At 41.8% G+C, this 27,578-nt stretch overlaps 1 protein-coding gene and 1 long non-coding RNA gene across 2 annotated transcripts in view; one reads left to right on the top strand and one right to left on the bottom strand.

Annotated features, from left to right (window-relative positions):
- Positions 1 to 27,578, bottom strand: part of LOC124119119 (selenoprotein S-like) — an 81,223-nt gene that overhangs the window by 26,160 nt on the left and 27,485 nt on the right. The gene's annotated exons all lie outside the window — the stretch shown is intronic.
- On the top strand, positions 642 to 25,646 carry LOC124119120. The gene is made up of 2 exons (XR_006858584.2): positions 642 to 1,862; positions 24,828 to 25,646. It is a non-coding gene; the product is annotated as an uncharacterized LOC124119120 (long non-coding RNA).

Below are 27,578 nucleotides of genomic sequence, written 5' to 3'. Positions count from 1 at the left end.
TTTTAATATATGTACTATCATTAGTTGAACTTATTTAACCTAGAGGCATTTTACAAGACTCAGGAGTTGGGAATAAGGGCTCATATTGCAGACTGCCTCCCTAATTTCAAATTTGAAAAAAAAGTAAAATCAAATGTTTAATTCGGAACAACATCATGAATATATTCACATTATGTATTGTTTGTATTGTTTGTTGTTTAACGCCGCACTCAGTAATATTCCAGCTATATGACAGTGGCCTGTAAATAATCGAGTCTGGACCAAACAATCCAGTGATTGACATCATGAGCACCAATCCACGCAATCGGGATACCATGACATGCCTCAACCAAGTCACCGAGCCTCACCACCAGATCCCGTTAGTCGCCTCTTTCAACAAGCATAGTCGCCTTTTACAGCAAGCATGGGTTACTGAAGACCATGTACAATGTTGAATTGTGGTGGGGTAGCCAGGTTCTTAAAGCTTTCACTTGTCATGGATTGCAAAGCCGCGGTTAGGATTCCCCACATGGGTACGTGTGAACCCTATTTCTGGTGTCACAAACTGGGACATTGCTAAAATTGGTGTAAAATCAAACCCAATCACGCAAGGCGGATAATCCTTTTTCTCATAAATATCTCCACCCTTTTTCAGCAAACTTGAACTGAAATTTATCAAAATACTGCAAAAGCCATGGAGTGCCTGGGCAAAATTTGTGTAAGTCATTTCTGGATTCCACCAACAACAGTGAAAAGTGGATTAAAAAAATAATAATTTGAAAAGTATAGTTTTCTAATTCCATAAAAAAATATTCACGTACACACACCAGGAATGTACATAAAACAATTTTCACTACAAGACTATACATTACACAGGTTAAACGATGATGCAAGCAAACACGAACTGTTAACAAAGCAACATATTTAGATAACTTATTGAAGAAAAAAACAAAAAAACAAAAAAACATCTCATTTAATTTTTTTTAAATTAAATCAAGGTAAGAAAAAAAAGTCTGGCCCTGTAAAAAGAGATTCTTCTGTTGAATCATGGGGTTGAATGCAGATACAACGAGCTTCAAATCACCACCTAACAATACCGACACTTTAACATGCGCACGCTCCCATCCCTCCACACCAAACCAGAGGCAGAGAAATGCATCCAGTAAGTCTGTCTCTCTGGGCTCACTTTATTATCATACCACATCATCTCATCAAGCTCTGGGCCAATCGACAGATAATCTAGCGTAACTGGTAATGGTAACTAGACGAGCAGGTTTATTAATTAATCACTACAGGCCAGCATTCAAGCAGAGATGCTCAGGGTATTCTCTCGTAAATCATCTTTTGAAGTTTGAACATCATGGACAATAATAATGCCATTGTTGAATTAATCTTGGTTGCGCGTTTACCGTTGAATAATGATCACCATATCTGCAGCGATATAACATCCAAAGATATAATGAGAATTTTTTCATTACTGTATATAAAAAACGGTGTCAGTCTCCAACTTCCGCAAAACAAATTCAATTTACAACTAAACCCTGCCACAGTATGGTGATACTCTTATAAACTTAGCGATGATGCTCAATTATATCTGCTTGGGTGAAATATTCTACCGATGCACGGATTTTGTCTAAATTTACCCACACCATTTCCTTATCCTCGAAGTAACTCCTACGAGGGTGGAGGAGGGAAAGCGACCGTGACGTCACGGACCCCAGGCAAGCGAGAGGACTAATCAGAGTGGCTCGACGACAATGGTATAAAAGCAAGCCGTCACACGGCTCCACCTCGATTCAACGACTGACCGATCACACTGACAAGCTAGGACACAGCGGCCCGGAGTAATTACCTCAGTCACAAGAGAGTTCCACAACACTCAGGTAAGAATGATCTACTGGGAAAATGGCCTGCCTTGGGTACCAGAGCAATATTGTAATTGTATTTTAGTTTCATGTTGTGAAAAAGTTGCCCTTTCACTGACAAACATGTCTCAGAAGTTTGTTCTTTAGTCTGCAATGGGTATTTGTAAACTACTTGTGAAGATAAAAAAGTTTATTGTAAAAGAAAATTGATTTTCTCATATAGTTTAACAACAATTTGGGCCTCAAAATGCTTTTTTCACCTGGTATTATTCTTTTTCACAGATATAACTTATTTTAAGCCTCATGTAAGGATATCTATTGACTTTCTCTAAAGGTGTCCCATACAATGCATTTTGAAATTAGAAGAAGAGAGAGTCAAATCATACTTGGATAAGTAATAATGCATTGGATTTATTTTTTGAATATATTTGACAGAGAAATAAGTTTTTAGACAAATAGTAGAGGAAATTATTTCCTTTTTACTATAATGGACACTGCCAATAATCTTTTAATGAATTGGGTTTTGTGTAATGTAAAAGTGATAATTTACACACAGAAGTATCCCTAAAGGACAAATATCATATTCAATATTTTTAATATATATTTTTTTAATGAGTGAAATATTAATTTCAAATTAAGGTACTTCTTAATCAGGGTAAAAAAGTCAGTAGCAAAACAATGGGGACCGGATGCCACAAAATATTTCTGCAGTTCTTTTAAAACATTTTTACTCAGCAATGAAGAATACCTTAGAATTCATTGTCACTGCAGTACAAATTGGTGACCGAATGTTAAGTTGTGTATATTTGTTATGTAAATGTTGCAGTGATAGTGAAAAATCATGGCCATGGCGCAGACATTAGTTTACCAGCCAGAATGGTACACCATTAAGGGACTTGTCTGCATATTACTCAAGTTAAACATAGGTGGTAGGGCTGGGACGGGTAACTAGGGTACTCTGGTCGGGTGGGTACTGAGAAGAACCTGGGTACCCACAGGACTACCTGGATATATTGTTTCATGACAAAAATTCACTATAACTACATGGTTACACAACAGCTCCAAGTCTTTAATGTGTCGCTTTTCTTCATGACTATGAACACGTTCCTTCTGACTTATATGTTTAAAATGTGATAAAACTTCAGTCAACTTCAATGTATGCATGACCACATCGTTTTATACGTGTATCTAAATACATTTTGCCAGGGCTATGGTCAAACTATTCCCGATCAGACAGTTTGTACTATCTCTTGAGACCTACAGTGGGTACCCGGGTAGGGTCAGGTAATAGGGGGGTGGGTACCCGGTTAGTAAATTTGGACTCGTCCCAGCCCTAATAGGTTGCCAGTATTTGATATTAATACGGTTTCAGAACAATTGCATTGTTCCACAGCATGTTTCTACACATAAAGTGTGCATTGATTTAGCAATATTAAATTTCAGTGATGAGCTTAATGTTTGGTACAGTAAATGCTGAATGTTTCCAAGAATGTCTTTTGCTTGTTCACCAGGTTCAATGTATAGATTAGTTTCAACTGACTAACATCTGATTCATGTCAGACCAAACTGTCTACCATAAAAAATGTTCCACTGCTCCGACAGGTTTTTGTACAAGACTGGGGCTTCAGGAAAGTGGTGGCGAACGTTGCAGATAGATTTTGACCATATATGATCATCATAAATATTACTTGGGACTATTCTGATTTGAATGTGAGGTAAAATGGGGTTCAAAGACGCGTCCAAGATTATTGCGCTTTTTTATCGTGACGGTCATGCACGTATGTGTGGCTGGTTGAACTAGTCCAGACAAATGCCAATTTTATGGTGCTAGCTCACTGAGATACCATGCCGCAGTTTAACATGAACACCCCACTCAGACACAGTATACTCGCTCCGAACCGACCAGTCCTTGTTTTAGCCCCTTAATGCCAGGCAGGGTAACAACAAGTTCAATCTTTTAACATCTTTTTGAAGGTGGAAGCAATAGGATTTTCGAAAAACAAGCATCTCACATATCATAATCAGGAAAATATCCTATGGCATACACACTAATAGGATATAATGAAATCCTTTCATGGAACAGATTGGACATCCATGACCTTCATGTTTTAGGGGATACTAATCAGCATCATGAAATGGTCAAAGCAATAAATTCCTTTTTGATTTAAATATAATTAGGTTAAGACGTCCAATTCACATAATATTAGATACAAAATTAACTATTGATTTAAGTCAATTTAAAGTAATTAGAAAAAGATAAATCTTAAAATGAGAAAAGTCATATGAATATGTTCAAGTGGCAATTCAACAGAGTGAGCATTGTCTGCCAGGTTGTGCATATGGACACTTATTAATACCAGTACACGCAGACGAGTGAGTGAGTGAGTGAGTGAGTGAGTGAGTGAGTGAGTGAGTGAGTTGGGTTTAATAGCAGTTACATCACAGTGCGTTGGCCTAATTTGAGAGGAAAGCCTGATGTGATGCAGGTCTGAGACGTTTTCCACTTTGTGTGATATTATCTCAAAACTTAAGGAAACAAATTTCCAAAGGGCAACCCATATCACTTCTCATATTGTTCTGAAACAAATTCAAGCAACACAAGTGCCTATAAGTAGTATAGGTATTGAAGCTCATCTCTATAAGATCAGAATCACAACTGAAAAGAAAAATATCCTGCCTTTTGTACATGGGTACAATGTGGGAAGCCCATTTCTGGTGTCCCCTGCCCTGATATTGTTGGAATATTGCTAAAAGCAGTGTAAAACCATACTCACTCACTCACTCATATATTGGTAGCACAGCTTCAGTATTGGAACCAAATGCATTTATCACGTGAACGAAAAGAAACACTATTGTATTTGAGAGTGGTCGTTAACAGAATACATGCATAGCCGCTATGGGAAACTCAGTCAAATACAGCAGATTAACTTCGGATGTATCCGTCAAAAGCCGATCGTAGTTAATTGACAACTGCTTTTCCAGAAAAACAGCATGCGATAAATGGTGGCAATAAACAAATAAGCAACAAGCGGTTTAATTTTTTGGTTAGTCAGAATACTTTTGCTACTGACAGTGAGTGAGTGAGTGAGTATGGTTTTACGCCGCTTTAGCAATATTCCAGCAATATCACGGCGGGGGACACCAGAAATGGGCTTCACAAATTGTACCCATGTCGGGAATTGAACCCGGGTCTTCGGTGTGACGAGCAAACGCTTTAACCACTAGGCTACCCGACCGCCCCTGCTACTGACAGATATGTTTTGCACGCTGTGGCAACAGTAAGTGTTGTAGTTTGGTGGTGTTTGGTTACCGATGCTGTCGGTTCCAACAGCGGCTGAGCGGCCAATTCCATCGCTGTTGCAAAGATAGTTACTGCATTCATATCGTATTTGAAACCATTCCTTCACACTTGGTAGCTATTCACACGATATTGCTTACATTAATTCCGATAATGCTTTTCATTCAAATAGATAGGAGGCCTGATAACGAGTCTGCGGTAATGTCCATAAACTGTTATCTTTATTGATGAGTACTCACTGATAGACAGCTAGTGCGTAATCAACAATAGTCAGTGTTGAGATGTATCGTTATTGATGAGTACAAACTGATAGACAGCTAGTGCGTAATCAACAATAGTCAGTGTTGAGATGTATCGTTATTGATGAGTACAAACTGATAGACAGCTTGTGCGTAATCAACAATAGTCAGTGTTGAGATGTATCGTTATTGATGAGTACAAACTGATAGACAGCTAGTGCGTAATCAACAATAGTCAGTGTTGAGATGTATCGTTATTGATGAGTACAAACTGATAGACAGCTAGTGCGTAATCAACAATAGTCAGTGTTGAGATGTATCGTTATTGATGAGTACAAACTGATAGACAGCTAGTGCGTAATCAACAATAGTCAGTGTTGAGATGTATCGTTATTGATGAGTACAAACTGATAGACAGCTAGTGCGTAATCAACAATAGTCAGTGTTGAGATGTATCGTTATTGATGAGTACAAACTGATAGACAGCTTGTGCGTAATCAACAATAGTCAGTGTTGAGATGTTCCTGTCCGGAACCTCACTATCAGTTACATCTGCGTATTCACGCCTACATTATTTTCTGTTCATTACTCATCACGTAATTAGGACTGTGTCTGACATCCATTGCCTTGTCATCAATCAACCGTGTCATTGATTTTGACGGACATATTTTGAAAAGATTATTAGCTGGTGTGTTTCAATGTTGTTAATATGATTTTTTTTGTTAGGAATAAAGTTTATATTATGCAAGCCTTTATATTTATTGTTAATTCCTACATGATATTTACTTTACGAGAACGCGGGGCTTTAAAGTCTCTCTCAAATATCATTTTAACAGTCTGTTCCAAAAACGTTTGTCTACCACCCTCAACCTGTCTTTTGACATCGTTTTCAGCAGATCTTAGTGTAAATGTATGGATGTTTTGGGGAAATATTACTGGACCAAAAGAAATGTTACATGACTTGGGCTATGGACTAGTAGATAATGTTGCAGAATGTTTTAACAATAATTGATGTTTAAGATGTATTTTTAGTCAAAGAAGTAACTTTATATATATATATATTTATATATATATTTATATATATATATATATATATATATATATATATATATATATATATATATATATATATAAGAAACAGTGAGTGAGTGAGTTTGTTGGGTTTAACGCCGCTTTAACAGTATTCCAATTATATCCAAAGTGTCAGCTTAATGTGGGAGGAAAGCCCGAAGTAATGCCGCTCTCAGACGTTTACCACTTTGTTGAAACCCACGAGCACGGGTATGGTGCTGACAAACCTAGAAACATAATCGCGGCAAACTGGGATTCAAACACACAATCATAGGTTTCTGGCGTGCCCAAGGGATGCAACTCTGCACAGCGAATCAACGCCTTAGACGACTGGGCCACCCGTGCCCCCTATAAAAAACTAGATATTTATGCTATGTTTGAGTGAACTGCCTCATTTATCATATAGTGCTGGATTATGTGCAGCCATGATTGTCTACAGAAACATGGTGACACATCAGGAAACCAATACCTAAACTCATCAGAAACATTAGTCACTGGTTCATTGATAAAGCAGGCATTTTACTGAAGTATCAGACTTAAAAGTTACTATAGTTCATCCTCAGTGACCTCATTTGCATATTTAATGGACAGTGATATCATGTTTGTCAGATTGGCTTTTACCATACACACAGACACGCATGTGCATGCCCGTCCCTGTAAGTGAAATTATCTCGACCGTGGTGCTTAATCTCATTTCACCTCACCTCAAATACCGTATTCGACATAATAAGCGCCAAGGGTGCTCTCAAAATTATAAATAGGGGGCTCTTATTAGAAGATTACTTTGGTGGAAAAAACAGAGTTGAAAGATAAATTTTGTGGTTTATGCTGACAGTCTGAACTGTTTATATACGACAGATGCATTTTTCCAGCATTTAAGGGTGCATATAACACACGAGTGCGTACTCTACATGAATAAATAAGTCTTGTGTACATTGATAAATCGGAAGGGGGGCTAATTGGGATTGTTGACTTGCCAATGTATTAGCGGGGCGCTTATTACGTCGAATACGGTAAGTGGAGCCATATAAAGATGTATTATACAGGAAACAGACAGACAGCATCTTAGGCAGGATATCCACACTTGGTCTTTATGTCAATGAGCATTACAAGGAAGTAATTTACCTTTCAACTAATACCGCCTGGATTCTCACGTTTTTTTATATAACCTAGCAAGAAAGGACATTAAATAAATGGCCTCTCCAGGACATGTTACACTGAGGCCGTATTTCTCATAATTGATCCCACTAATGACCCCTCATTAGGAATTCATGATATACACAGTGATGGTATGATACTAAGGAGTTTAGCCATGGCTCCACCAGTTTTCCAGACACTGGTCTCAATGTATCAAAACATACTTTATAATGATGACAGGTTAAACCATCAGTTGGCATCGACGCTTGGCTCGATCATCTGTCTTTATGACATATGTTATGATGGACATCATTACTGATGATACCTTAAATAACTTTAATGTCTGGGATTGAGGGTACTGTACAATTCTTCTTTAGACATATATTTAGAAACACATACTGCATCATTTGGAAAGGTCAATATATATACTCATGTTCCAGTAACACTCTTATAAACTTATTAACTTGCTTGTCTTCCCATGGAAATACCTCATGACCAGTGTGAGGCTGAAATGTTTTGTTTGTCTGTTTGTTGTTTAATGCTGCATTTACTGATTTTTATGTATCAATACATGTTCAGGAATTCCTCTGAAAGAATACCAATGAAAAGTTATCATGTAATGCAAACCTTTGTTTGTATGGTTTTTAAGAAACAGCTGGCATAATAACTTACCTTCCCCATTTAATATTATTTATATAGGTGAGCTCCAGTGTTTTGTTTGTTTGTTTGTTTGTTTGTTATTAAATGCCATACTCAGCAATATTCGAGCTAAATGACCGCGGTCTGTAAAAATATCGAATCTGGACCAGACGATCCAGCGATGGATATCACAAGCATCGATCCACGAAATTGGGATATAATGTTATGCATCAACCAAATCAGTGAGCCTGACCACCCGATCCCGTTAGACGCCTCGAACGACAGGTATGGGATGCAGAAAACCTATTCCACCCCGGATCTTCACGAGTAAAGATTGAAATGTCATCGAGTTGATATATACTGCAGCACTGTTATCACCGTTTAGCTTTTAGCATCCCATGCTTGTTAGAGTGAGTGAGTGAGTTGGGTTTAACGCCGCTTTTAACAGTACTCCAGTTATATCACGGCGTGTCAGCTTAATGTGGGAGGAAAGCCTGAAGTGATGCAGGTCTCAGACGTTTACCACTTCGGTGAAACCCACGAGCACGGGTATGGTGCTGATAAACCTAGAAACATAATCGGGGCGAATCGGGATTCGAACCCACAATCATAGGTTTCTGGCGTGCCCAAGGGACGCAACTCTGCACAGCGAATCGCGGCGCCTTAGACGACTGGGCCACCCGTGCCCCCCCATGCTTGTTAGAGCCCACTAAGAGGATTTGTGGCCTCGCTGACTTGATTAATGCATGTCATCGCAGCCCAATTGTATATAACGATGCTCATGATGTCATTCACTGGACTGAATGCCAAGCACAAGTATGGCCGCTGTCACAAAGCCGGAATATTACAGAATGCAGCATTAAACAACAAACAAACTTTCTTGTTTGATCCATGTTTGACAATTTCAAGTTTTCAGCCTTTGATTCATCAGCTGTCAAACAATTAATTCTTTCAGTGCTAATCTTGTCCACCACAAACTATGTTGTTTGTCAATTTGAAATTAATCGTCTTATTGTTAGTGAAGAACATCAAATAAGTTGTCTTCTTATTTCATGGCATTCAATTTAATCATTTTTTGTCCACATTGTTGAGCTGACATGATGTCAGTATTTGAAACTAAGACCAGATCTTAACACATTATGTAGTCTTTTTATGACTGAAATTGGACTATGATTATTAAGCATTATTAAATAAATTTCTTTATTAATTATTCTTCAAATAAGACAAGCAGACAACTAACATTTACATGACCTTATATTTTATAACAAGAAATGTCATGACGCAACATTAAGCATTGATTAATGAAAAATTGACATCAGTCACAACAAAGGTTCTTCTTCTGTTAAACTGTGTGGTGTGTTGACAGATGTATCTCTCCTTTTCACAATCCTACGCCTACACTTTTCATTCCACGTCAGACCCGTGAAGATCTGGGTTACAATAGGTGAGATGAAATGGGGTTTAACGTCGCGTCCAAGATTATTGCACTTATGTAGCGACGTGCATGTACGTATGTGTGTTTGTGTGGCTGCTTGTACTAGTCCAGACTGATGCCGATTTATAGTGCTAGCTCACTGAGATACCATGCCGCAGTTTAACATGAATACCATACTCAGACACAGCACAGGCTCCGAACCGACCAGTCCTTGCTTTAGCCCCTTAATGCCAAGCGCCAGACAGGGTAACAACAAGTACCATCTTTTAATATTTTTTGGTATGACGCGGTCGGGGATCGAACCCCGGACCTTCTGCTCTACCATTAGATCACGGAGACAGTAGGTCTTTAGCAGCCCATACTTGCCATAAAAGACGACTTTGTTTGTCATAAGAGGTGACTAACATGATAGGGTGGTCAGGCTCGCTGACTTGGTTGGTGCATGTCATGGTATCCTAATTGTGTAGGTAAATACTCAGAATATCAATCACTGGATTGTCCAGTCCAGACTCGATTATTTACAGACCCCTGCCATACAGTTGGAATATTGATGAGTGGGGGATTAAACAACAAACAAACAAACAAAACATTCCACATAAAGAATGTCAGTGAAATTGTCATGCTTTGAACAGTTCTTCAGTCATATCTCGTGTCAGCCCACAATGATGCAGGTCTTAGACATTTACCACTTTCATGACAGCCATGTCACAGGTATGGTGCCAACAAACCTAATTCAATACCAGATTTAATACCACACATTGGTAGATTGTGTGAAACCCATTTGTGGTGTCAACATCCTTATATTTCTGGAATATTTACAGGTATGGTGTAAAACCATACTCACTCAATCGTTCCTATCATCTGGCTGCCTGTGTGATCCGTGTTGCCCTCCCTACAGCCATCACTATCAAACCCGACCTTAACCACAGCCTCCTTTACCCACTCACTCATTCCTTCCTATCATCCAGCTGCCTGTGTGATCCGTGTTGCCCTCCCTACAGCCATCACTATCAACCCTGACATTAACCACAGCCTCCTTTACCCACTCACTCACCCACTCACCCACTCACTCACAGATTTCCATCATCCGGCTGCCTGTGTGATCCGTGTTGCCCTCCCTACAGCCATCACTATAAACCCCGACCTTAACCAGAGCCTCCTTTACCAACTCACTCACTCCTTGCTATCATCTGGCTGCCTGTGTGATCCGTGTTGCCCTCCCTACAGCCATCACTATCAACCCCGACCTTAACCAGAGCCTCCTTTACTCACTCACTCACTCACCCACTGATTTCCATCACCTGGCTGCCTGTGTGATCCGCGTAGCCCTCCCTACAGCCATCACTATCAACCCCGACCTTAACCAGAGCCTCCTTTACTCACTCACTCACTGACTTCCATTATCTGGCTGCCTGTGTGATCCGTGTTGCCCTCCCTACAGCCATCACTATCAACCCTGACCTTAACCAGAGCCTCCTTTACCAACTCACTCACTCCTTCCTATCATCTGGCTGCCTGTGTGATCCGTGTTGCCCTCCCTACAGCCATCACTATCAACCCTGACCTTAACCAGAGCCTCCTTTACCAACTCACTCACTCCTTCCTATCATCCGGCTGCCTGTGTGATCCGTGTTGCCCTCCCTACAGCCATCACTATCAACCCTGACCTTAACCAGAGCCTCCTTTACCCACTCACTCACTCACTCCTTCCTATCATCCGGCTGCCTGTGTGATCCGTGTTGCCCTCCCTACAGCCATCACTATCAACCCTTAACCAGAGCCTCCTTTACCCACTCACTCACCCACTCACTCCTTCCTATCATCCAGCTGCCTGTGTGATCCGTGTTGCCCTCCCTACAGCCATCACTATCAACCCCGACCTTAACCAGAGCCTCCTTTACCAACTCACTCACTCCTTCCTATCATCTGGCTGCCTGTGTGATCCGTGTTGCCCTCCCTACAGCCATCACTATCAACCCTGACCTTAACCAGAGCCTCCTTTACCAACTCACTCACTCCTTCCTATCATCTGGCTGCCTGTGTGATCCGTGTTGCCCTCCCTACAGCCATCACTATCAACCCTGACCTTAACCAGAGCCTCCTTTACCAACTCACTCACTCCTTCCTATCATCCAGCTGCCTGTGTGATCCGTGTTGCCCTCCCTACAGCCATCACTATCAACCCCGACCTTAACCAGAGCCTCCTTTACTCACTCACTCACTCACCCACTGATTTCCATCACCTGGCTGCCTGTGTGATCCGCGTTGCCCTCCCTACAGCCATCACTATCAACCCCGACCTTAACCAGAGCCTCCTTTACTCACTCACTCACTGACTTCCATTATCTGGCTGCCTGTGTGATCCGTGTTGCCCTCCCTACAGCCATCACTATCAACCCTGACCTTAACCAGAGCCTCCTTTACCAACTCACTCACTCCTTCCTATCATCTGGCTGCCTGTGTGATCCGTGTTGCCCTCCCTACAGCCATCACTATCAACCCTGACCTTAACCAGAGCCTCCTTTACCAACTCACTCACTCCTTCCTATCATCCGGCTGCCTGTGTGATCCGTGTTGCCCTCCCTACAGCCATCACTATCAACCCTGACCTTAACCAGAGCCTCCTTTACCCACTCACTCACTCACTCCTTCCTATCATCCGGCTGCCTGTGTGATCCGTGTTGCCCTCCCTACAGCCATCACTATCAACCCTTAACCAGAGCCTCCTTTACCCACTCACTCACCCACTCACTCCTTCCTATCATCCAGCTGCCTGTGTGATCCGTGTTGCCCTCCCTACAGCCATCACTATCAACCCCGACCTTAACCAGAGCCTCCTTTACCAACTCACTCACTCCTTCCTATCATCTGGCTGCCTGTGTGATCCGTGTTGCCCTCCCTACAGCCATCACTATCAACCCTGACCTTAACCAGAGCCTCCTTTACCAACTCACTCACTCCTTCCTATCATCTGGCTGCCTGTGTGATCCGTGTTGCCCTCCCTACAGCCATCACTATCAACCCTGACCTTAACCAGAGCCTCCTTTACCAACTCACTCACTCCTTCCTATCATCCAGCTGCCTGTGTGATCCGTGTTGCCCTCCCTACAGCCATCACTATCAACCCTGACATTAACCACAGCCTCCTTTACCCACTCACTCACCCACTCACCCACTCACTCACAGATTTCCATCATCCGGCTGCCTGTGTGATCCGTGTTGCCCTCCCTACAGCCATCACTATAAACCCCGACCTTAACCAGAGCCTCCTTTACCAACTCACTCACTCCTTGCTATCATCTGGCTGCCTGTGTGATCCGTGTTGCCCTCCCTACAGCCATCACTATCAACCCCGACCTTAACCAGAGCCTCCTTTACTCACTCACTCACTCACCCACTGATTTCCATCACCTGGCTGCCTGTGTGATCCGCGTTGCCCTCCCTACAGCCATCACTATCAACCCCGACCTTAACCAGAGCCTCCTTTACTCACTCACTCACTGACTTCCATTATCTGGCTGCCTGTGTGATCCGTGTTGCCCTCCCTACAGCCATCACTATCAACCCTGACCTTAACCAGAGCCTCCTTTACCAACTCACTCACTCCTTCCTATCATCTGGCTGCCTGTGTGATCCGTGTTGCCCTCCCTACAGCCATCACTATCAACCCTGACCTTAACCAGAGCCTCCTTTACCAACTCACTCACTCCTTCCTATCATCCGGCTGCCTGTGTGATCCGTGTTGCCCTCCCTACAGCCATCACTATCAACCCTGACCTTAACCAGAGCCTCCTTTACCCACTCACTCACTCACTCCTTCCTATCATCCGGCTGCCTGTGTGATCCGTGTTGCCCTCCCTACAGCCATCACTATCAACCCTTAACCAGAGCCTCCTTTACCCACTCACTCACCCACTCACTCCTTCCTATCATCCAGCTGCCTGTGTGATCCGTGTTGCCCTCCCTACAGCCATCACTATCAACCCCGACCTTAACCAGAGCCTCCTTTACCAACTCACTCACTCCTTCCTATCATCTGGCTGCCTGTGTGATCCGTGTTGCCCTCCCTACAGCCATCACTATCAACCCTGACCTTAACCAGAGCCTCCTTTACCAACTCACTCACTCCTTCCTATCATCTGGCTGCCTGTGTGATCCGTGTTGCCCTCCCTACAGCCATCACTATCAACCCTGACCTTAACCAGAGCCTCCTTTACCAACTCACTCACTCCTTCCTATCATCCAGCTGCCTGTGTGATCCGTGTTGCCCTCCCTACAGCCATCACTATCAACCCCGACCTTAACCAGAGCCTCCTTTACTCACTCACTCACTCACCCACTGATTTCCATCACCTGGCTGCCTGTGTGATCCGCGTTGCCCTCCCTACAGCCATCACTATCAACCCCGACCTTAACCAGAGCCTCCTTTACTCACTCACTCACTGACTTCCATTATCTGGCTGCCTGTGTGATCCGTGTTGCCCTCCCTACAGCCATCACTATCAACCCTGACCTTAACCAGAGCCTCCTTTACCAACTCACTCACTCCTTCCTATCATCTGGCTGCCTGTGTGATCCGTGTTGCCCTCCCTACAGCCATCACTATCAACCCTGACCTTAACCAGAGCCTCCTTTACCAACTCACTCACTCCTTCCTATCATCCGGCTGCCTGTGTGATCCGTGTTGCCCTCCCTACAGCCATCACTATCAACCCTGACCTTAACCAGAGCCTCCTTTACCCACTCACTCACTCACTCCTTCCTATCATCCGGCTGCCTGTGTGATCCGTGTTGCCCTCCCTACAGCCATCACTATCAACCCTTAACCAGAGCCTCCTTTACCCACTCACTCACCCACTCACTCCTTCCTATCATCCAGCTGCCTGTGTGATCCGTGTTGCCCTCCCTACAGCCATCACTATCAACCCCGACCTTAACCAGAGCCTCCTTTACTCACTCACTCACTCCTTCCTATCATCTGGCTGCCTGTGTGATCCGTGTTGCCCTCCCTACAGCCATCACTATCAACCCTGACCTTAACCAGAGCCTCCTTTACCAACTCACTCACTCCTTCCTATCATCTGGCTGCCTGTGTGATCCGTGTTGCCCTCCCTACAGCCATCACTATCAACCCTGACCTTAACCAGAGCCTCCTTTACCAACTCACTCACTCCTTCCTATCATCCAGCTGCCTGTGTGATCCGTGTTGCCCTCCCTACAGCCATCACTATCAACCCTGACCTTAACCAGAGCCTCCTTTACCAACTCACTCACTCCTTCCTATCATCCAGCTGCCTGTGTGATCCGTGTTGCCCTCCCTACAGCCATCACTATCAACCCTGACCTTAACCAGAGCCTCCTTTACCAACTCACTCACTCCTTCCTATCATCCAGCTGCCTGTGTGATCCGTGTTGCCCTCCCTACAGCCATCACTATCAACCCTGACCTTAACCAGAGCCTCCTTTACCCACTCACTCACTCACTCCTTCCTATCATCCGGCTGCCTGTGTGATCCGTGTTGCCCTCCCTACAGCCATCACACTTAACACAGTGTATCATCTCAACCTCAGGTTCCTCCAGGGATATTGTGTGTATTTCAAATATTGGGATATTAGTTTCACAGGGATTTATCCAAGATTCCAAACTAACTGCCCGTGGCATGCAATATAGGGGGAAAAATTCATTATGTTGCTCAAATCTGTGATCACAGTACAAGTCTCTCTACAAAGCTATAATGTTTGTTATAAACACATAAAAGGAATTGGGAAATTTAAAACTTCAATTCAGGAAAGTTTACTAACATTTGCTGCAGACTTGGGGCCAAATATTCAAGCAGGTCTAAATAAATCCCTTTTTCCTTCTTATGTAAGTTAAAAAAAGGTATGATAAAAAACAATTTTCAATATATATTTAATATTGAAAAATGTTACGTCCTTTTTGGTGAATCTATAACAATTTTAAGTTTTTTCAATGAAAAATATGAAAATAATTATTCCTATTTGCTGCGATCATAATTCATATCTCAACTCTTCATGGACGCCTCATTTACAAATATCAGGCCTGGATCAATCCTGTATCATTAAGTGGATGTTCTATTATCTCCACATATGGTAAAAACAGTTACAAGTTATTTTCCAGAACATAATTATCTGGAGGGCTGCCTGATAACAATCAACGTAGCAAAAAGATTAATAAGATAGGAACACTTCTTCTGAGATCCTGACTGTATACGTGGTGTTTCATGCCAAGTCAGCACTTTTTTAGTTCTTTTGTTATGAAGCATGCAATAAAGAGCAAGTATCACTCTCACAAATCTCTAACACTATGACAAATTCATATTCACGAATATTTCATCCTGCAATCAAATTCACTTCCCTGTCAGTTTCAGTAGAGATGAAGACACACTTTCATGAGCCTCTCGGCTATAAATCAACAAATTCTAGCTCCCAGTGAATTTCAATGAACAAGCTCAATTTTTAATTTCAAATTTTTTATTTTTTTTAAATTCATCAAAATCTTATCATTCAATTATATTCACATGATGCTGCAAACTACCCTATATCTGTTAAATTTTCTCACATTACCTACAAACTTAAAATAATCCTGGGGGCGTATGGTAACTGTCAAACAGACTACTAATGCATGACAATTCTCCAAAGCAATGAATCTCAGACAAGTCAATATATCAACATTAAACATCAATGCTATAGTATTTTCCGTGCTGCTATAGTATTGACGAACATAATAAAATATAAAAGATTTACGCAAACCAACTTTTCAAAATTCCAACGGTTTCTCATGCCTGAGCACCACCACCTTACAGACCCGAGTGACAGTACAGGTTAGAATAGGTCTCCAACAACCCATCCTTGTCTTAAGAGGCGACTAACAGGATCGCGGTGGTCAGGCTTGCTGACTTGGTTGATGCATGTCATCGTATCCCAATTGTGTAAGATCGATGCTCATGATGTCAATCACTGGATTGTCTGGTCCAAAATTGATTATTTACAGACCGTTGTCATAAAGCTGGAATATTGCCGAGTGTGGGATTAAACAACAAACAAAACTTTCCATAATTTAGTGCTCACTTTATAACCTATGGGTCAGAACTATCAGGGATGTCACAATACATGTACCACAATCTACCAATACGATTAGTAATAGCTTTGTTCATAATACGATATGCGTCGCAATATTTAATTCGCACCAATTTTGAAAGAATTTTCATAATTAATGAGGCACTAAAAAGCTTGAAACTTCCTGAATATCTGGTCTCATATTTATAAATAATATTTCTCAATAATAAAAAATTATTGAAATGCAGGTAAGACCTATTTCGCCCCAAAATGTTCCATTGCTGTTTACAACGTTCGATGCAATGATGATTGGTGAATCGTTACATCCAAAATAACCATCAAATGCATTAAAAGAAGAACATTAGAGGTAATCAATAAGTCAAAATCATTTATTCAGAATTTGAAAAGAGAGAGATGCAAAAGAATGTGCAATGATGGAAACATCATCTCGAAACAAATTCAGAACAATGTTTTCAGACTCTCAAATGTCAACATTTTGAAAATGTGAAAATGTGAAACGTGAAAAAGTCTCCTGACACAAAATGGCTGGTATTAACACAAAATATCTGAGCTGTCACTAATTAAGCATGTAATGAATGAGTTTTGGTCACCTTGTAAAAAGATGCACGTTGGATTTCTTCTAATTTCAACTGACTAGTTCAAAATGTTTTCTGCGAAGTTAAACTTGGTGAACTGAGTTTTCAAAATCTTGGTTGTCTAGAGATTCCGAAGACATACTTGAGGCCATCTGGTCTGACTAACGACACTATTGTCCAAAATGCCAATTAAAGAATTAGAAGGCAGTTAGTGTGTATTCATTTGAGTGAGTGAGTATGGTTTCAGTATTCCAGCAATATCACGGCGGGGGACACCAGAAATGGGCTTCACACATTGTACCAGTGTTGGGAATCAAACCCGCGTCTTCGGCGTGAACGCTTTAACCACTAGGCTACCCGACCGCCCCCGTATTCATTTAAGCTTTGTGCACATATCAACAGCCTCACTCCTTACTATTCAGGAAAATAGGGAACGTATTCAATATCCACAGATATAATAATAACTTCTAAAATATGTTAATAAATTGATATTAAGTCGCTTCATATTGCATGGGGGGTGGTCAGGGAACCTAGTGGTTAAAGCGTTCGCTCATCAAGCCGAAGACCCAGGTTCGATTCCCCACATGGGTATAATGTGTGAAGCCCATTTCGGGTGTCCCCCTCCGTGATATTGCAGGAATATTGCTAAACAGTGTAAAACCATACTCACTCACTCATATTGCATGGCTTGCCACTGTAACACCTGACTGCGAACACAGGCCACGATATATATTATGTACCATGTGAACTCTCTCTGACATTCAGTCAGGTGACCTAGACATGGGAAGCAGGAGGCATTTTGTCTTTCATAGGGGGCACGGGTGGCCCAGTCATCAAAGGCACCGTGATTCGCTGTGCAGAGTTACGTCCTTTGGTCGTGCCAGAAACCTATGATTGTGGGTTCGAATCCCGGTTCGCCCCGATTATGTTTCTAGGTTTGTCAGCACCATACCCGTGCTCGTGGGTTTCACTGAAGTGGTAAATGTCTGAGACCGGCATCACTTCGGGCTTTCCTCCACATTAAGCTGACAAGCCGTGATATAACTGGAATGCTGTTAAAAGCGGCGTTAAACCCAACTCACTCACACTCACTGAATTGTCTTTCATATTTTCAAAACAGTTCAAGGCATCATACATAAAGTGTGGTCAGATGAGAGTCATATGAAATATGAATATTTGGTGGGATATGTATACATGCATGGTGTAATTCATCATGTTCATCAAGACAGAAAGGAACCCACAGCATTTTCTTCATCTTCAAAAGTACTTGGCTACAATATAATGACATGAGTCAGTGTGTTTAGTAGTGAGGGGCACGGATGAAAATCAAATTAATTCAGTCTTAACTAGTTTAAAATCCCTTAGGACCAGACCGCCTCCGTGGTCTAATGGTAGAGTGTCCGCCCGGAGAGCGGAAGGTCCGGGGTTCGATCCCCGGCCGCATCATACCAAAAGACGTTAAAAGATGGTACTTGTTGTTACCCTGTCTGGCGCTCGGCATTAAAGGGCTAAAACAAGGACTGGTCGGCTCGGAGTCAGTATACTGTGTCTGACTGGGGTATTCATGTTAAACTGCGGCATGATATCTCAGTGTGCTAGCACTATAAATCGGCATCAGTTCGGACTAGTACAAGCAGCCACACACACACGTGCATGCACGTCTCTATATAAGTGCAATAATCTTGGACGCGACGTTAAACCCAATTTCACCTCACCTCACCTCACCTTAGGACCACAAGACTGGTGCCAGTCTGTAAAGCTAATCTTCTTCAAACCTTTTACTGAAGCCAAGACATATGTCGAGATTTTTTCTCGAGCAATCCTTCAGACAGTCAGCACAGCGAGCAGGTGTTGCCCCATTTTCACACAGAATGAAAATATTCCTAATCATGACTGATTGCACTGGAAAAATGCATCAAGTTTCACATTGTATTCAAACGGAAGAAACTAAAACACATACGGAAGAAGATCCTAATTACCATCATTACCTTCAACATTAACTTGGTGTAAAAAACATGCAAAAATTGATTACAATGTCTCACGTGGGGACTTGCACCTGAAACCCAACTAATCGGCTATGACATTTACTGACAGAAGACAGCTTCAGCACTTCAAGGTGTCTTCTGGCTGAAGCCATCTTCCGACATTTCAAGTTGTGAGACACTCCTACTGTTTTCATTGTATATTAATAAGCACTGCTTCTTGACACCCTACTTCCTTACTGTGAACATTTCAGGGATAACTTGGCTCTTTTACAAATTTAAAAGCAACAGGTTCTCATTATTGATCTTACAGATCCAACAGTGTGTTTTATAACACACCAATCACCTCCCTTCTATTCTCATCCCAATCTCTGCTTGAGGTGAGGTGAGGTGAGGTGAGGTGAGGTGGGGTTGGGTGAGGTGATGTGAGGTGAGGTGGGGTGAGGAGGGTGAGGTGGGGTGGGTGAGGTGAGGTGAGGTGAGGTGAGGTGAAAGGTTTAATGCTGTGTTCAAAATCATTGCACTTATATTGCAACATGCAAGCACATGTATGTGTGTGAGTGTCTGCTTGTACCGGTCCGGAATAATGCCAAGTTAATCGTGCCAGCCTACTGAGATACCATGCCCCAGTTTAACATGAATATCCCACTCAGTCACAGTATACGGACTCTGAGCTGACCAGTCCTGGTTTTGGCCCCTTAATACTGTGCGCCAGACAGGGTAACAGCAAGTACCATCTTTTAACCTCTTTTGGTATGACGCAGACAGGGATTGAACACCCACCTTCCACTCTCCGGGCAGACCACGGAGACGGTTCTCTGCAGTCCTGAGGGTTTCCTTTATAAAACTATTTAACCATATTCTGTTATTTAGGGGACTTTATTGTAGTCTAAGAATGCCAACAATCACAACTGAAATAAATTATTAAGCATTGAACATGAACAGTTCCCAAAACATTTATGAGTGAAAACATTTTATAATAAAAAATAACCACACAGTCCATGGATGCAATTAATTTACAGTTCCCGAAACACTAAAGACTGGTAAGTTCATTTCAAGTCCATTTCAAGTCCATTTCAAGTCCATTTCAAGTTCAGTGAATATCAAAATGATATTTTCATGAGATATGCCAAAGAGCATTCTGACAGTCACCATCCCAAATTAAGTGTTGGGGTTAATGCGTCTTCTGACAAATCAACAACAAATGTTATCAAGCGACATTTCAATGCCCTCATGGTCATCAAATCCTAAACACTATTCTGAAAGCCTAAGTAACAGGCCTCTGATGTCATAAGCTTGCTCGATATCGTAATGACTTTAAGAGCTTGCACTGACCTTAACCCTACACATCACCAGTTGACCTCAAGAACAAATGAAATATTACCAACAAACGATTGGCATGTTAATAGTCATAAAAGTCACCAGACATCAGCAGGTCTTAGGGTTTCCAGACCCGATGATTTCGGGGATTATGTAGTCCACTTGCTTATTTTTCAGTCAGTATACATATAGAATTTCATGATTATCACTGAAACTGTGTCTGTCTTAACCTTGTTAATCAGGAAACCTTGTCTTTGGGACCAGTACTATCTACTTCTACATATATAAAAAGGACACTGCCTGCTCAAATTATGAGGGGCGGTCGGGTAGCCTGGTGGTTAAAGCGTTCGCTCGTCATGCTTTATCACAATATAGATCTTGATTATCGATCAGTTTGTCTTGATTTGGCATCGCCATTTTGTTCGAAGCATAACTCGTAATAGCCACTGGTGGCGCTACAATCGAGCCCAGGAATTCCAGCTTAGTTTGGGAAACTGGACCTTTAAAGTCAGTTAACTCTCTTGCCTGTCAATTGGAATGCTCCATGTTGACCTTTCTGAGGTTGCATGATTAGAAAAATACTGTTAATTTCCTGGTGTTTTAAGCTCTGATTGGTCAGATAAAAGGTTGTTCTGACTGACCCCGTAATGGTAGCGAGAACTAAGCGAGAACTAAGATCTGATTTTAATGAGATAGCTGCCTACTGCACTAAAAGATCTGCTCACCTGGAGACTTGCTAAACTGGTAGGGCTGTGTTTTGGTCAAAACTATTCCAACGTTACAACCATCTTAATTATGCATATTGCGATATATTGGGAGCTTAAGTGTTTGACAGAGATTGACGCTGACTGTACATTCAGCTTAAATTTTCTACATACTAAAGGTTTGGTTGTTGTTTTAAGCAGCGCTAAGCAATATTCCAGTGATATGACAGCGGTCTGTAAAGAATCGAGTCTGGACCAGACAATCCAGTGATTGACATCATGAACATTGATCCACGCAATTGGGATCGATGACATGCATCAACCAAGTCAGGGAGCCTCACCACCCGATCCCGTTAGTCGCCTTTTACGACAAGCAATAGTGTATAACATGTAGTCGCAAACATGTTTTACAAACTGATCATTTCCTTAATAAATGTAGTAACTGTTCAGTTTTAATGAATATATATATATTGTTTTTTTAAATCTTTATTCACATTTCAAATAAAATACAATGTGTAGCATTTCATCAATTATACATTATTCAAAAACCAATCCCTTTACATCAAACTTTTGAAACATATTACAAATATAGACAATCATAAAATAATATATGTGAAAGGCTCTCTGTGAGTTTACCCTGCAGAGTTTCAGACACTGACTGGCAGACTGTAAAATGGTGTGAGAAGGAGTGTTTGATTGTGAGGTGGGTGGGATGAAATGAGGTGAAACCATGAAACTGGGATTAACATCACGTCCCAGATTATTGCACTTATATACTTATATGTTTGTGTCTGTCTGCTTGTACTAGTCTGGACTAATGCCGATGTATAGTGCTAGCTCACTGAGATACCATGCCGCAGTTTAACATAAATATCCCACTCAGACACAGTATACTAACTCTGAGCCGACCAGTCCTTGTTTTAGCCGCTTAATGCCGAGCACCAGGCAGGGTAACAACAAGTACCATCTTTTGGTATCATATGACAGACACAGTTTACTGACTCCGAGCCGACCAGTCCTTGTTTTAGCCCTTTAATGCCGAGCACCAGACAGGGTAAAAACAAGTACCATCTTTTAACGTCTTTTGGTATGACGCAGCCGGGGATGGATCCCCGGACCTTCCCCTCTCCGGGCGGATGCTCTACTTCTAGACCACGGAGGCGGTCAGGTGTGTGGGATGATAATCTAACAATCTATTACAGCCAACAGGAAGTAAAGTAACAACTTGTGTATACATTGGCTAATGCTTACGATTGAAAGACTTTGTCCCAGAAGAGCTCGATTAAATAGCAATCGTTTTTTGTTTCTATAAACAGTTTTAAAAAAATCCCAATCTACACAGCTTAAAACGCATATAAATCTTCATCTGCTTTACTAACTTCATTTTTATTCCGATACACAAGAATCAGTGCCATAAATATATATATGTAATCAGACTTCACTTTAATGACGTCATTGTGATGCTTAGTGATCATCGTCATCCCAACAGCAAACATTTGCTCAGGAAGAAATCACAAACCAAGATTAGCCAAACGAGAGATTAATACCAAACGAAACCAATCGCAGCCTTATCAATCAATATTTTTGCTTGAACATGATTAAAGAGCATATTAAATGACAACTGACTTTTCACTGGGGATTAAAGTGGATGCATCTGGACAGTAATTAGGAGGGGATTTTGATGTCTTTATGGTGCTCAGTGTAAGTCTTATGAGTGATAATATTTGTACGTAACAACCACAGGGGGATTAAGAAAAACAAGTCTTAGCAGGAAATAAAGTCAACCGACCTGATTGACATGACCAAAATTGAAAACTTCATGTCGGCAATTTTTCACAGTGTGATGACATTAAACATCAGATGATATGTCAACTATATTAGTTGTCACATTTTGATAAATTAGGTGGTTGAGGTGAGGTGAAATGGGGTTTAACATCGCGTCCAAGATTATTGTACTTATATAGCGACATGCATGCACGTGTGTGTGTGTGTGTGTGTGTGATGTGGCTGCTTGTACTAGTCCGGACTAATGCCGACTATAGTGCTAGCTCACTGAGATACCATGCCGCAGTTTAACATGAATACTCCACTCAGACACAGTATACTGACTCCGAGCCGACCAGTCCTTGTTTTAGCCCCTTAATGCCGAGCGCCAGACAGGGTAACAACAAGTACCATCTTTTAACGTCTTTTGGTATGACGCGGTCGCTCTCCAGGATGACGCTCTACCACTAGACCATGGAGGTGGTTTTTGATAAATTATGGTGAATATATTACCTATACTCGCTTTCACATTTTGATAACATACGATGAATATGTACCCATACCAGCTTTCACATTCTGAGTAAGCATATACTCCGAAACGTTGTGTTCCTCATAATAAAGTAGTTGACATCCATAAATTCTCTTCCTTATGTGTATCACTTCTAAATGCCTTTCAAAGACTTGATTATAAAGTCAATTCAATTAAATGAACCAAATTGACAAAATCAACAAATGACTTTCAATGAGAAAGACAAGCTGCAAAAACTGTAATGTGTAATTTCTGTTCCACAACAATACTAGAGCTGTTTGCCATAAGAAATACCGTAATTAAACCTTTCATATTGTTTCTACTATGAGTGAGTGAGTTTGGTTTTACGCCGCTTTTAGCAATATTCCAGCAATATCACGGCGGGGGACACCTGAAATGGGCTTCACACATTGTACCCATGTCGGGAATCAAACCCGGATCTTCGGCGTGACGAGCAAACGCTTTAACCACTAGGCTACCCGACCGCCCCTGTTTCTACTATGACAATGGCTAATACAACTACGATACGACCAAGACCGCTACTGTTCAGTTTGCTTGATCATTCCAGCCATAACACAGAGCCCTGGAAATAATCAAGTCATGGCCAGACAAACCATTGATTGATATCATGACCATGCCATGACATGCAGTCAACAAAGTGACAGAGCTAGCCACCCAATTCATTTAGTTGTCTCGATGACAAGTTTAGGTAACTGGAGACAATTTTATATTTAAGCCTGCAGTACACATGCAGAGCTACTATTACATATATTACCTTTCAAAAGGTGACAACACATAGAATCTTACATCTGAATTACCGTATTCGACGTAATAAGCGCCCAGGGCGCTCTCAAAATTTGAAATAGGGGGCTTTTATTAGAATATTATTTTGGTGAAATAAAAAGTTGAAAGATTGTAAATTCCTTTGTTTATACTGACAGCCTGAAATGTTTATATACGACAGATATTTTTTTTCCAGAATTTAATTGCCCATAATTAAGTGTGCATATAACACACGACTGCCTATTATAGACAAATAAATAATTCTCGTGTACATTGATCAATCGGAAGGGGTGCTAATTGGAATTGTTCACTAGCCAATCAATATATTAGCAAATATCGCCGTGGGCGCTTATTACGTCGAATACGGTATATAAAGAACTAAATCTGAAATATTTCTCTTTTCTTTCAGGCATGAGACAAACAGCGTGCCACCTCGCCATGGTTGCCCTGGCAACAATGTGTGTGATTGCGGTTGCCGTCGCTGGGAAAGAAAGTATGGAACCGTCAGTGCGACAGGACAGTCAGACAGGAGGTCGCTTGTCCTACCTCCTGTCTAAGCGTTCCAGTGGTCTTTCGTTACTCGCTCCCCCAAGCCGCTACTCCCCTTACTTAAAACCCATTTCGGCCAAACGAGACAACGGATACTGGGTTTGGATGCCTGCCCATGGATACATGACTGTACCCCAGGACGAGGCTTCAGAAGGTTCGGAGAGCAAGGATGGAGTCAGCAACCTCCTCCGTTACGGTTAAACAACAGTTCAGTTACAAGTCCTAAATGTTCACAGTTTAATGAAGACGCTGTCAGTGTGGATTTGACTTTCTCAAAATCAACAAATAATTCTTAACCCAAGGTCTATTTTTGTAACTCAATGCATGCACAGAAATAGTAATAGTTCTCTAAAGACTAGCAGTAGTACCTTCCTAACAATTTGCAGTAGGACATTCCTGATGATCGGCAGTAGTACTTCCCTCAAGACTGGTAGTAGTGCTTTACTAAAGACATTCCTGTAATGGCTTGAGGAAGAAGGGAAATCTAAAGAACTTATTGAACAATGCTGAAGCTCTGGTCCTGTACATATTCCTTCCACTGATGGGGCTACTTCTACAATGTGTTGGGTGTGGGGTCCAGGCTAGTGGCAGCACAACTACTTATCGTTACAAAATCAAACGATGGGCGGCAGAAGCGGGGACTGTGGAACATTGTGCAATAAATGGGTATCATAAAAGAGTCTTGTGTTTTTTAAATTGGTTAAAAAACAAAATCCAAATAAGGATTGGAGTGAGTGAGTGAGTATTGTTTTACGCCGCTTTTTGCAATATTCCAGCAATATCACGGCGGGGGACACCAGAAATGGGCTTCACACATTGTACCCATGTCGGGAATCGAACCCGGGTCTTCGGCGTGACGAGTGATCGCTTTAACCACTAGGCTACCCGACCGCCCCAAATGAGGATTGGAGGATCTAATCAGTTAAGTCATTGCTTGATTGAATGACTGCTGTTTTACGCCAGATAGAAAATCTCATCCTCGTCTTTTGATATCAAATATATCATCATGAATCAATAAAAGTTTAAACTGTTTTCATATATTTGAAATCAGAAGACGAGGGTGAGACTCTATTTATGAAAAAACACCACTGTCTTGAGTGTAAAAGTACAGCTCACCAGCTTCTGGAAGAAAAACATGTGATGTCATTTGGTAGTGATGTCACACCAACCTATGACATCACAATGGTCTGCAAAAGATTGTGATGCGATTTCCATGTCACGATTTCTCCTGGGAGACCTTGCTTGATCTAAAACAAGAGTTATCACGTGTGGAAGCAAGTTTAGGATGATAAATCAGAACATTCTGAGTCTGGGCCAGGAAAACAAGTGGTTGATAGCTTGAACAACGATCTATACTGCAGTGGTACGATCGCTAACAATTAGACACCTTTGACCATTGTGACAGGCTCTGACAACAACTATGAAGCAGTTCCCACCTCAAATTTCTCACATCGGTGCATACCAGTAACAGAACACTGTCACAAAACTACACTCAAGTCTGGCAGTGACTTAAAACACTTGTCCAGTGGGGCTGGGACGGGTAACTCGGGTACTCAGGTTGGGTGGGTACTGAGAAGGACCCGGGTACCCAAAGGACTACCCGGACCCGAAACTTGTGAGTTAATATATATTAGGATGTGTCAAAACACATTTCTTTTCAGCATGGGACGATTATGTTTTAAAAAGATACAGGATTGAGCGCTCATGATTTTGTAAGGAGGTAACTCTGGTCTGTGGTAGGACTCATGCAGGTCCATGGTACGACTCAGGTCCATGGTACAACTCAGGTCCATGGTACGACTCAGGTCCATGGTACAACTCAGGTCCATGGTACGACTCAGGTCCATGGTACAACTCGGGTCCATGGTACAACTCAGGTCCATAGTACGGACTCGGGTCCATGGTACAACTCAGGTCCATGGTACAACTCAGGTCCATGGTACGACTCAGGTCCACGGTCACGATTAGTCTCAGATCAATGACCAGAGGGAGTGTCATTCTCACATCCAAGAATATCTAGTAGGTTTGAATTTGTCCCAAAATCTCCTGGCCATGCTTGTCTGGCAAATATTCTCCAGATTCCATTTTCTCCAATTTTATTCATTATCAGCGACAAACACATAAAAAGTGCACATGGGGTTAAGTGCCTCTTCTTCAACCACTGCAGCCATATCACAGCTGCGGAGCATGATGGCAACGAGTAGAGAGCATATTTAAACAAGTATCTTGAAGAAAACAAATTTTAAAGGCAATATTAGAGACAAAACACTTAAAAACCTACTCGTATTCAGGAAACTTCGGAAAGTTAATGAGCAGAGTTGTCATCACGTGACCTGACGTCATAGACAAGACTTGACGACGATCACGGTTTCTGAATAGTGTTTGGTAGATTACTAGCGTTCGCCATGGCATCACCTGACAATGCCATCGATGAAAACGTAGAATTTTCACTCAGTGACCTGACATATTTGCCTTATCAATATGAACCGATGGTTAGTCAAAACAGTCTTGACAGCAGCGAGGAAAGGGAGGACGATCAGTCTGATGTCAACACTTAAAGACAAGGGAACACAATCTGGTGTTAAACGGTATCCTGGCATCCTGGATGTTT

This window comes from Haliotis rufescens, unplaced genomic scaffold (assembly GCF_023055435.1).
Source record: "Haliotis rufescens isolate VD_foot unplaced genomic scaffold, xgHalRufe1.0.p SCAF_18, whole genome shotgun sequence".
Taxonomy (NCBI): Eukaryota; Metazoa; Mollusca; class Gastropoda; order Lepetellida; family Haliotidae; genus Haliotis; species Haliotis rufescens.
This window is presented reverse-complemented; position numbering and strand designations above follow the sequence as displayed.